We start from the raw sequence: 12,232 nt of genomic DNA on the forward strand, positions 1-12,232 counted from the left end.
TCACTTTTATAGATGCGGCTCCAATTGCATTCTCCTGCATACTTTAAAGCACCCAGATAGAGGTAGAAATGACAGAGTTTATTTGAATAGTCTTTCATTTTCTTGAAAAGATACAACATCTGAAGGATATGAGTTAATCCAAGGTACTTCCTGTTCTATTCATATCCTGGAAATTAATTATTTAACTTAATACACAGGGTTGCCCAATTAAGTTGCTGATAAGAAGGAATTTCTTCTCTCAGACGTTAATGAATCTGTGGACTTCTTTATTGCAGAAGGCTCTCAAGGCTGAATCGGTAAGTACATTCAAGGCTGAGACAGACAGATTTTGATCAGGAACAGAATTAAGGGGTATGAGGAAAAGGCAGGAAAGTGTATTTCAGGATTATCCATGATCTCATTGAATGGCAGAGCAGCATTGATGGGCTAAATAGCCCACATTTACTCCCACATTTTACTGTCCTTCCTTTTTTTTATACTAACCATTGAATTGGTTTGTCAGTGGTTATTTCTTTACAGGCAATTCAGAAAATGCAGTTAAAAAATGGCTCCTTGGAAAATCCAACCAGCACTTTGAACAAGTCAACTTTATCAATGCTTTCTGGTTTCAATAAGCAACCTGGTGCCTTTAGAATATGACTCTGGAGATTCTTGAAAGTCACTGCTCCTTCGGGTTCTTCAGAATCTCTTTCTCTCATCCATTTACCAAGTAGATTCAACATGCCCATTTCCCACCTGCATTGAGATCCGGCCCTGCTCCCTGACGCGATCCAGACTTTGGATTCCTTCCATCTTTATCTTCATGCAGCAATTAGAAGGAACAGGCACTTGCTATAGAAGTGAAAGGAAGAAAATATTAAATGATTAAAATGTAAAATGTTGTATGTTTTGGAATCCCAACCCTATCAAGCTTTGATTGGAGAAGTTTGCGGGCATGAACGAATTTTAACAAGAAGAGACTCTTGTCTTAAACACAATGTTCTGAATTGCATGTTTACAGTCAGGTTCAAGCTACATTAGTAAGATCAACATAACTACGAAGAATATGAGGAGGACTAGGTTATAAGTCTTCACAATATCCTAAGTTGTTCTGCCTTATCTCCACCCAAGCCAGTATGAAATCATCAGATTGGGTGGAGCTTAATGCAGTCACCAACATTAACCCTTTCAGACCCATTACCTTATACAACAGCAAAGTGAAAATTGAGTGGCAAAAGAAACAAAAACAGGTCAGATGTCAGAAGGAAGAGAGAAACAGCTGAAGGAGAGACTGATGAAAACAAGGGTTTGTAAAAGAAATTAAACAACAAAGAGAAGCAAATGAATGGGGAAGAAGCACCTAAATGACAGAAGTCACTGCGCTTTGTTTTTGCAAACATACCGAGAGAAGTATGCTTAGCTTCTGCTTCAGTTATGTCAGCAACACCGATTGTTAGCTGTATTCCACCAACAATTATGTGGGTAGTGCTATCTGCTGAGATTTGCTGAGATTGTCATTTAATAATGAAAACACTTTAATGGGTCTTGAAGATTTCAAATACCAGGGTTGTCACTAATTCCTTTTCCAGCTTCCATTGTGGGATGACCCATTAGAGGAAATTATTCATACACTGTCTTGGGAAAAAAGAAGAATTTATAGTTTGTGTGGCTGACTATTTTGCATTTTGCCATCTCTGGAGGGCATCACGTACGTATTTCCATGAATTCCCAGTAGCCCACTTCATATTTTACAGAATGTGGTTGCCATTTTTTCTCCCTCCTTTGCTGTAGTGAATCTCATGTCAAACCTTTGATCAGGGACATGATGCAAGTGTATTTCCCACACTGATGTGCACAGACCTATGTAACTTTGACATAGAAGGATCTCGCACCTCACTTTCATGTGCCAGGATAGTACAAAGAAATGTTTGGAAAGCTCTCACTCTGATATTTTTTGTTGCGATATCAAAGATTCTGCTTCACAATCAAAAAAAAAACTGATTGCTTTGTCTGTTATCCATTGAATATGGAAGCCTCATTGCAGATCATTTTCCAAGCAGAATCTCCCAGATATGGTTCTGTCTCTGTTAGGGAATTTAATTTCAGAACTTAAAGCTTTCTGTGGTGAATCATTTCTGGTGGTAATATTCATAACATAGCATTTTTGACATTTTTATGCCATCTCTTACAATTCAGAAAGATCATCTTACAGTGTATTGATATGATCTTCAGTGATCCATAAACCATGCAAGAATCTGAAAACAGTCACACATTGTTATTTAGCTTGTTGGGAATATCATTTATGTATGTCAAGAATAAACATCCCAACACAGTTTCCTGCTGCATCTCGAAGAGAAACTAAGGGGTAAGAGAGATTAAGCGCTATGGGGTTAACTATAGGCAAAAATATTTAACAAAGCTGAACAGATATGCAGAAACTTACTTTGTGGAGTGACAACTTATGAACATTAGCAGAGATCGGATTAAACACGAATTTGAAATAAAATATTTTCCTGAGGAATTTGCTCCAAAAGTGTTATATAGGCTGAACCCTGAAACTTGAAGATTATACTAAAAGGACAATCAGAAGCTTTGAGATTAATTTTTAATATTCTTAGGTTTAAGTTTTCTCTTTCTTTCATATAATGTATAATTCTTATTACTCAGACAAATGTGGCCTTTGGACAGATAGATTAAAACCAACCCAAAGGGTTTACTCCTTAGAACCTCTCAATATTGTGAAGAAAATGCCACTTGCCATGTATACCAAATCACAATCCCCAAAGAAAATGAGTCTAGTGTTAGGAAAATATATTCTGCCTAGATTCAAAATTTTCAAATTTCAGTAACTAAACTCAAAGGATTTGAACTGACAACCATGTTTATAATTAAATAATTTTCCAAAGCGTATAAGTCTTGAAAATTATCAGAGAAATCTCCATTATCCACTTGTTTTCATGAGTAAAAATTAACTGCATCTTTGATTTTTGCAAAAATGGTTAATGTAGAGAAATTGAGATTTGGAAGCAAATGGCTTCTGAACGACGTTGATCTGACAAAAATTGCTGAATTTGAGCTGCCAGACCAGCTGAGCATTATTTTTTCCATTTCAGATTTCCAGCATCTGCAGTAATTTACTGTCATTGTAATAGAATATCAGCACCCAGTTATTTAGTGTTATCTGTAGAATGACCTTCAAAACACATGCCTAACAATATTTCAACAGACCAGACAATGACTGGTGGTGTGAAAGGCAAGTTTCAGATCAGTGACAGTGAAATGTGACTCGGCAGGGAAATAAGTGGCCATTTTCTACACCAAGGGTATTGTTGGCTCCAGGCTCGACTCCTCCATCCATGAAGAGAAATATTTTCTTTTGTTTTAAAATATGGATGCCAAGGGCCAGCAGTATTATTTGTGTAGTTAACACCAGGTTTGAGAAGGGTGAAGAATACAGGATGAGATTCCAGTTCAAGATTTTTTTAACAATTCCCTTTGCTTGTTGTTAAACTGCTGTGTTGACGTAATTTGCTGGCCTCAGTATGTGAGAGAATTTAGTAATTAAACCCTTGGAAAAAGCAGTGACCTCTATTAAATAGTTTTAAAATATCCAACATGCAACATTAATGATGCATTTTGAAGATCTTTGTGTAGAGTGTCAAGCCATACTGGTGTAAACCTATATCTGGCTGGCAGTATCAGTATGCCAAATGCAGTAAGAAATATATTTCAGAAAGCTTCTAAGGCCCTGATTTAAGGGCATCTGCCCAGACATATCTCAGTTGCAATGGGCAACAGCTATGTTATCTATAGCAATGTCTTGTGGATTTTTCATTGTGATGAAAAAGCGAAGACACTTCCTTTTATTCAATCTAGGTCAGCAAGCACATGAATTGCTTAGGTGGATTGAATTGGTGCAGATTAATCATAGAATCTCTACAGTGTGGAATAAGGCCATTCGGCCCATCATATCACACCACCCTCCGAAGGGCAGTCCATCCAGACCCATCCCTCCCACCTTATCCCTTTAACCCTGCATTTCCCATGACTAATACACCCAACCAGCACATTTCTGAACCCAATGGGCAATTCAGTATGGCTAATCCACCTAACCTGCATGTCTGTGGGAGGAAACTGGAGCACCCGGAGTCAAACCACATAGACATGGCAAGAACATGCAAACTCCACACAGACAATCACCCAAGGCTGGGAAGATAATGTCTATTGTAGCTATGTTCCACTGACATACAATCTGATGTGCACAGTGTCCCCGAGAAAAGACAGTGTTTTCTTAAGAGAGAATAAAGTAGTTCAAATGAGAGAAATAGTATCCAATTTGAACGGTTGATTTTAGCTGGATTGCGAAGCAGCAACCAATAATATCTGATCTTTGAAAAATGGAGGGGTCATTTTCTGGCTTCACGAGACTTATCTTAACTCCCACTGAACCAAATCACTCAAATAAACTCATGTTTCTTAATCCCAGCTGAGACCTTTGTGCACCTTGAGAACATATTGGAAATATGGATGCTTGGCAATCTGATAGTTCACAGTAATTTCTGACCATTTATATCCAATGGACCTAACCTTCTGATACACATTCCCTGGTGGTTTTGGAAAATCAACAATTAAATCTTATCAAATATATGGCTGATCTACACAATATATAATGGCAGAATGGCACAATGTATGTCTTCAGAAATGTGGCTGATCGATTTAAATTTACAGTCTATTTTGCAAGTAAGGATATTTATTCTGGTCTCTGTGCTTGCCAAAGATTCTTGATTTGCTAGCACTTTGCAGTGTGAATTTTTGAGTCTACATTTATTTAAATGACATTATTAATGTGGTCATATTAATTGTTGATACAGCAACATGATGTGAATTTCAATAATGTCGACATATTTGCTGAGCTCAAACTTTGCTACATTGGGCAAGGCTGCTGAATAAGTTTCAGTTTAGTTAGAAATTTATCAATAATCACAAAAAAGACACACTGGAGAATGTAATCTCCAAGAATAACGAGAACCCCAATAGGCTGGCCTTGTTGTTCGGGAGTAATGAAATAATGTCAGAAACAGATGAAGTTACAATAGGAAACAAAGAGATGGTTGACCAATTAAGAACATTTTTGATTCTGTTTTCATAAGGAAGGACACAAATAATGTCACAAAAATGTAGAGGAACACAAGATAGTTGGGGGGGGGGGGGTGAGCTTTGGGGGGGAGCATTGGCAGGATGTAGGAGCTGAAAGTTATCAGTACTACTAGGGATATTGTGTTGGGGATTAAAGGCCAATAAATCCCCAGGGCCCAATAATCTACATCCCACAGTACTTAAGAAAGTGACCCTTGAAATAACATATTCATTTGTGTACACCTTTCAAGATTCTATAGACGCTGAAACAATGTCTATGGATTAGAGAGTAGCTAGTGTTACTCCACAATTTAAAAAGGAGGTACAAAGAAGGACGGAGAATTATAGATCGACTAACCTGATATTAGTGGTGGGGAAAATACTGGAATCTATTATTGTTGAGACCATTATTTTTCTTCTATTTTTCTACTGTTTGCTTTTGAACTGTGAGTTGAAGTTGAGAATTGAATTTTGAATAGCAGCTTGTTTTTCAGAAAAAGGCAAGAATACAAAAGGCTGATGTTTGTTGTTGGGCACTGGGCTGGAAAGATAATGCAGGCTAAGTACTGCCCTAAGAAAACTATAGGCGAACTGGTACTGAGATATCATTATGCACAGGACCGGGAATTGGTTGGATGTTGAATCAAGGGAAGGCCAGTGCTGACTAGCCAACCACAGAGAATGTGGAAAATGAAAGAGAAACCAACTGGTTTTAAAGCTGCAGGACTGCAGGACTGGGATGTTTGGTTTTGCTCTCTCTAGTTATTCTTCAGTTATTGGTTTGTTGAAAGTCCTGAGAAAAGAACCCAAATCCATAAGAAATAAGGAAAAGTCTTCAGAAGATTGTGGAAGGTATCTGCATTAACCAGTAACTTCAGAATTCAAGCAAAATACAATCCTACCTGCCTGTAACACAACCCATTATATTTTGTGAAGGCATGGTGTTCATCATTGAAATGTTTATCAAACTAGCAACTTACGATTACTTTTCTTAATTTATCACCTAAAGGCCTTTATCTTCCCAATAGTATATGCTTGGGAGTTGGTGATCAATGGACATCAATTAGATTGCCTTGAAGTTCACTGGTGTTCTGTTAAAGATAAATTATTGCCAATAAATTGTTAATTTTTGCTTATATTGTAAAGTTGATGTCCAAGATTTTTTTGTACTTGTTAAGTCTGGCTAGAAGCAGTTGAGCAATTTTGAGGGTCATTAAATGTTTTAATGTGATAATGTTGTGAATCCAGTGTTAGAGAATCTGATTTGGTCAAAGTTGCTATCCTTGTGCCATAACAATTACAAAGGATTTAACGGCAGAACACTTAGTAAACAGGGATTTACAAAAGGGAAATCAGGCTTGGCTAATCTATTGGAATTTTTGAAGATTGTAACTGATAGAGTTGGTAAGGGGAGCCAGTGGATGTGATGTACTTGCAAAAATTGGAGATAGGTATTTGATAAATCCCCACAAGGGGATTGACATGTAAAATTAACGAGCATGGGATTGAGAGTAGCTTACTAATGTGGATAGATAACTGGTTGACATATAAGAAATAATGACTGGGATAAACGGGTCTTCTTCCAAGTGGCAGGTGAACGCAGGGATCAGTGCTTGAACTCCAGCTATTCACAATATGAAGATTTAGATGAGGGAGTTATATCTCCAGTTTTGCAGATGACACAAGGCTGGGGGGGAGTGGGGTTGGAGATGAGCTGTGAGGAGTATGTGGAGATGCTTCATTGTGATTTGAACAAGTTGAATGAGCAGGCAAATGCTTGGTAGATGAAGTATAATTTTGATAAATCTGAGATTGTCCTCTTTGATAGCAAAAACAGGATGGCAGATTATTATCTGATGATGATGGATTTGTAAGGGGAGAGGTGCTATCCCACTTGGGTGTTCTTGCACATCAGCCACTGAAAGTAAGCACGCAGGTGAAAGGCAAATGATACTTTGGACTTCATAACGTGAGAATTCAAATACAGGAGCAGGGGCGTATTGCTGTGACTATATAGGACCTTAGTGAGGTCACACCTGGAGTATTGTGTGCAGTTTTGGTCCCCTTATTTGAGAAAGGACATTCTGACTATGCAGGGAGTGCTATAAAGGTTTACCACTTTGATTCCTGGGTTGGCAGGACTGACATATGAAGAGAAATTGGGTTGTTTAGGACTTTATAGAATGGAGTTTAGAAGAATGAGGGGTGCTCTCATAGAAGTCTATAAAATTCTGATAGGACTACACAGATTAGATGCAGGACAGATGCTCCCAATGACTAGGGAGGTCAGGACTAGGCCTTACAGTCTAAGGAAACAGGGCAGGCCCTTTTGGACTGAGATGAGGAGAGATTTCTTCACCCAGAGAGTAGCCAATCTGTGGAATTCTCTGCCACAAAAAGTAATTGGAGCCAAAACATCAATTTTTTTCAAGAAGGAGTTAGATATATTCTTTGGGACTAATGGGATCAAAGTGTATGAGGTGAAAGCTAGAACAAGACATTGGGTTGGATGATGAGCCATGATCATATGGAATGGTGGAACAGGTTCGAAGGGCCAAATAGCATATTCCTAGTCCTAGCCACATCAGCCAGGAGTACTGGTCATGCCTAGGACTCCTGAACCACATTAAGGAGGCCAGATCAGAATTCTCAGAGGGGAGCAAGAGTACAGTTTGTGAGGGTTAAAGGAGGTGGCGATACCTTTGGGTTTGGGATCCTCTGCTGGAGCCAGCAGATGCCTGCAACGGAGGTGACCTCCCAGACATGCAACACACACACAGACACACACAAAGACACACACGCAAAACACAAAATAGGAGATAACAAAGACAAATAAATCAATCACTGAAAGACAAATAGCATCCATGGAGAGAGAGTAAACTAGCGTTTTGCATCCAGGTGACTCTTCATCAGAGCTTCAATGGAACGCTGATAAAGAGTCATCTGGACCCGACACATTAGCTTGCGCTCTCTCTCTCTCTCTATATGGATGCTGTCTGACCTGCTGTGATTTCCAGCATTTGTTGTTTTCAGTACTGATTCCAGAATCTGCAGTAATTTGCTCCTACATCAATCACTGAAGGTGTGCCACAGTTTAGCAAGACCATACAGAATCAAATCAAATCCTCAGCTTTATCTCTAGAGAGATAAAACTGAAAAGCCAAGGAGGCTATGTTAAACCTGTATCAAACCTTGGTTAGACAACACTTAAGAGTACTCTGTACAGATCTGATTGCCACATTCTACAGAGGACATAGAGGCACCAGAGAGAGTACTGGTGGAGGATGCATGGTATACCTTTCAATAAAAGGTTGTTAAGCTGTGTTTCTTTTCTCTGGAGAGCAGAAGGCTGGGGCTGACCTAGTGATGGTTGTTAAAACTATGGAAGGTTTTAATAGAATGAATACAGAGAGGATGTTTCCACTTGTGGGGATGAGCAGAACTGGAGAGCACTGGTATGAGATAGCCACCAAGAAATCAAAATGGAAATCAGAAGAAACTTTTTACCCAGGGACTGTGGACCAAATGGAATTAGCTGCCACAGGGAATTGAAGTATACATTTGGAAGCAATTAAGGTGAAACTAAACAAGACATCACAAAGAAAGAAATAGATGGTTAAAATGATAAATTTAGATGAGAAGAAATGGGAGGAAGCAAGTGGAGCATGAACACTGCCTGGACTAACAGGGCCAAATGGCCTGTTTCTATGCTGTATTTCCTGTGTAATCCTGTGTATCATTTAGTAAAGAAACTCTGATAATAGGTGCATGATACTTCCAAAAATGGTCACATTGTGATAATCCAGCCACGCTCTAACTGACACAGGAGTGTTTAATGTTTCCATTAGTCACCAAGCAACAGCATCAACCTGCACTTACATAGTGCTTATCAACACCTAAACCCTTCCCTCCCACCCAGGCAGCTTTGTAGGAACATTATCAAACAAAATTTAACAACAAGTCACAAAAGGAGCTATTACGACAGCCGACCAAAAGTTTGGGTAAAGAGGGGTTCAAAAGAAGGTGGTTAAAGCTGCACGGAGACAGTTTAAGAGGCATTGAGGTTCAGGAAGAAAATGGCTATGTTTAGTTCCCACATAACTACAGTCACCAGAGCTGATAAATATTAGGACCACACAAGAGATCAGCATAAGAGAAATGCTGAACTTTTGAATATTATGGGATTGGCAAAACATTACAGAGAGAGGAAATGGCAGAACCTCCATTTTGAAATTGTCAAAAGTGACAACGTCTACTTGTTCTAAATGGCTTGAGCAATGCAGTGGATTCTCCAAAGGTGGGTATCCGATTTCCATTAGATTAACTGGGGAGAATGCTGAACAATGTTCAGATATTTCCTCCAAATCATTATCTCACTCGAGCTTCATACAAACTAGAGCAGAACCTCCATCAGTGAATCTGGTTGTGATTATTCAATAAAATATCAGGTCAATGCATTCTTATTATCAATAAGAACTGAGGGAGCACTGGGAAGCATCTTGAAGACATTTGATAATAAGAGCTGGATCAATATTTAGTTAAGAATCTGACTGAAGCTTCAAAGGTTAACTCTGAGACTGAAGATCAAATGTTTACCTGATCAAAAAAGCTGCTGTGCCACCACATATGAAAATACCATCAGAGATGTGCAGCTAGTAAATATTGATTTTAAATTGAGCTTTAAAAAGAACATACTGTGAAATCTTACAAGAAGCTGAGCAATGCAGGCTATGGTGAAATGACTGGTAAAATCAGGAAAGCTGGCTGTCAAAAAGTTGAGATCATCTCGCCCCAACTTCCCCTTTCGCTGAGGTGGCTAGGCAACATTCTATTAGGGAACAGCAAGTTCCCAACAGACACTCGTTATTGCTTGTTAGATGGCTTCTTAACAGGTCAGCTCACCGCGGGTTGTAAAATTACTAACAGCATCACGCAAACGAGCTCCCAGGAAAACTTGATGTGGAAATCAAAGTGGATGCCTGGCAGGTTCAGCTCACAGCTAGCTCCTAAAAAACCTTTATGTTGCCTATGGCCAAAATGCAGAGCAAGCCATCAAGCATCAGCACCTGCCACTCTTACCCTTCTACCCATCAGCACCTTCCATACTTACCCTTCCACTCATCAGTACCTCCCACTCTAACCCTTCCAAGAAGCGCACTGGCATCTGATTTTCAGGGAACCATCGCCACCATCCTAGTACCCATGCATTGCCCTGACATTACACCTAGCAATCCTACACTTTTGAAGCAGGCTCGCTGATACCTAGCATACACAGCAGCATTGGGCACAGCAACAGGCATCCAATCCGCAGTGTGGATCAGCCTGCCCACCAGGCTGCTCCCTTGCTTTCTCAGTGCATATTCACCTGGTGCCTACTGTACGCCCACAGCATGTGAGCCTTGCTCTGCCCTGCCTTGCACTGACAATTGGCACTCAACAAGTGGCTGGCCTGGATACTGCCCTAGCTGGTGAGGACTGGGACAGGTATCTGTGCCTTGGCAGTTGGATACGTACCACTTATAGTGACACTAAAAGGCAGTTACTGAGCTACATAGGGCACCACCTCTCACCAGTACTGCTCATTTGAGGGCTCCTACATATTCCTATACATCAGTGAGCAACATCAGACTAGCCTCCCCGCCCCCGGTCCCCCTCCTCCCACCCCACCCCATACCACATGGCAGTAGCCATTGCTCCTAACTCAGTGTATCTGAAGCAAGCAGTCAAACCCATCTGAAAACCTTCAGGCATGTGGTCCACACCCAACTCTTGAGGGATGGGGGGGTGGGGTTGTCGACACCCATCTGTCGGGAGGTCCACAGTGATTGGTAAAGGGCAAGATATTTTACCAGTCCAAGGAAATGTCCACGCACAGGTGTTCACTCAGTGTGGCCTGGCACAGTGGGTCTGTGTCTTTGTGCTTCAGGGAGTGTGATGGAGTGCAGTATATGTGACGGTCCAACAGCCCCAAAGGGTGCTGTCTCTCCATTGCAGCAACCAACCTGTCAATGGAAGGAGTTTGAAGGTCATTTGACTGGATGATTTGTTCCTGCAAGGGCAGTCATAGTGTACTGATCAGCTGTTGATCTTGCTCATCTCTGAATATGTCTATGATATTCCCCAGGACAGGGAGACAGCATCTCCTCCTGCTGCTGGCTGAGCAGGTGCCTGGTCACCACAATTCCTCAAGTGCACTATTGGGTCTGGGGTGTCTTTCTCCTGCCCTATTTGTGCAACTGTTAGATTGAGGTCCTCAGCAATCTCCCATCCCACATTCCCTTCACCCATTGAGCCCACAAAGCTGTCAGGATCACCATTGGTAGAGCCCAGTGGGCAGCCTTGCCAATGGCATCTTCGGGATATGAACAGCCTTCTCTCCCAGGGTCAAGGAGGTCTCCTCCTGGGGGAGATGGCTGCCTCTCAGCTGATGAGCTCAGCACACTAGCTGCATCTGTAAGACACGAATGATAGAGGTGCCACAGCTAATGGTGAGAGATGATGCCCTGTGTAGCTCACTAACTGCCTGCCAAATGGCAATCTTTCAGTGCCACTACAAGTGGTACTTACCCAGCTGCCAGGACTCAGATACCTGTTCCAGTCCTCACCAGCCAGGGTGAATATACTCTCCTTATGAGGTGGGAGTGGAGTGGGGTAAGGACATAGAAGTTTGGATTCCACCCATTGGTTTGTCTTCATTCCATCCTGTTCTTGGATATCTTCTCCTGTAATAACACAAAATGGAGCAATTGGGTTAAACTCAAATGGATGGCCCACTGTTGATCCTGGTGTATGTGGGGCTAAAGATGTTGAGGTGTTCTGAAGGAATGAGGAGGCAATGTGTAAATGATGCAGGGTTAGTGGAGTGGAAGGATGGGGTGGATAAGAGGTGCAAATGAGGGAATATGTTGCATACAACAGAGGGGATTTCAGGGCAGAAGTCCTGGTAGGAGGTGAGTGCAGTAATAGGGATAAGCGGGTGTGAGGTAGCAGAGAGTAGTGTATGGCACTTGCTGTGATGGCACTGAGAAGGTTATTGACCTTCATTCAGCACTGCTGCCTGATCTGCTAATCCCTGCTCAGGGTACTGACAGGAGTGCTGATCTCTGACCAGGCAGAT

The 12,232-nt window shown here is 41.0% G+C and overlaps 1 long non-coding RNA gene across 1 annotated transcript in view; it reads right to left on the reverse strand.

The window, feature by feature from the left end:
• Nucleotides 1-361: 361 nt before the first annotated feature.
• Nucleotides 362-12,232, reverse strand: part of LOC122563252 — a 38,703-nt gene continuing 26,832 nt past the window's right edge. The window contains exon 3 of the long non-coding RNA XR_006315545.1: nucleotides 362-831. This is a non-coding gene — a long non-coding RNA (uncharacterized LOC122563252). The remainder of the gene's footprint in view (nucleotides 832-12,232) is intronic.

Source organism: Chiloscyllium plagiosum, chromosome 26 (assembly GCF_004010195.1).
Source record: "Chiloscyllium plagiosum isolate BGI_BamShark_2017 chromosome 26, ASM401019v2, whole genome shotgun sequence".
Classification (NCBI taxonomy): domain Eukaryota; kingdom Metazoa; phylum Chordata; class Chondrichthyes; order Orectolobiformes; family Hemiscylliidae; genus Chiloscyllium; species Chiloscyllium plagiosum.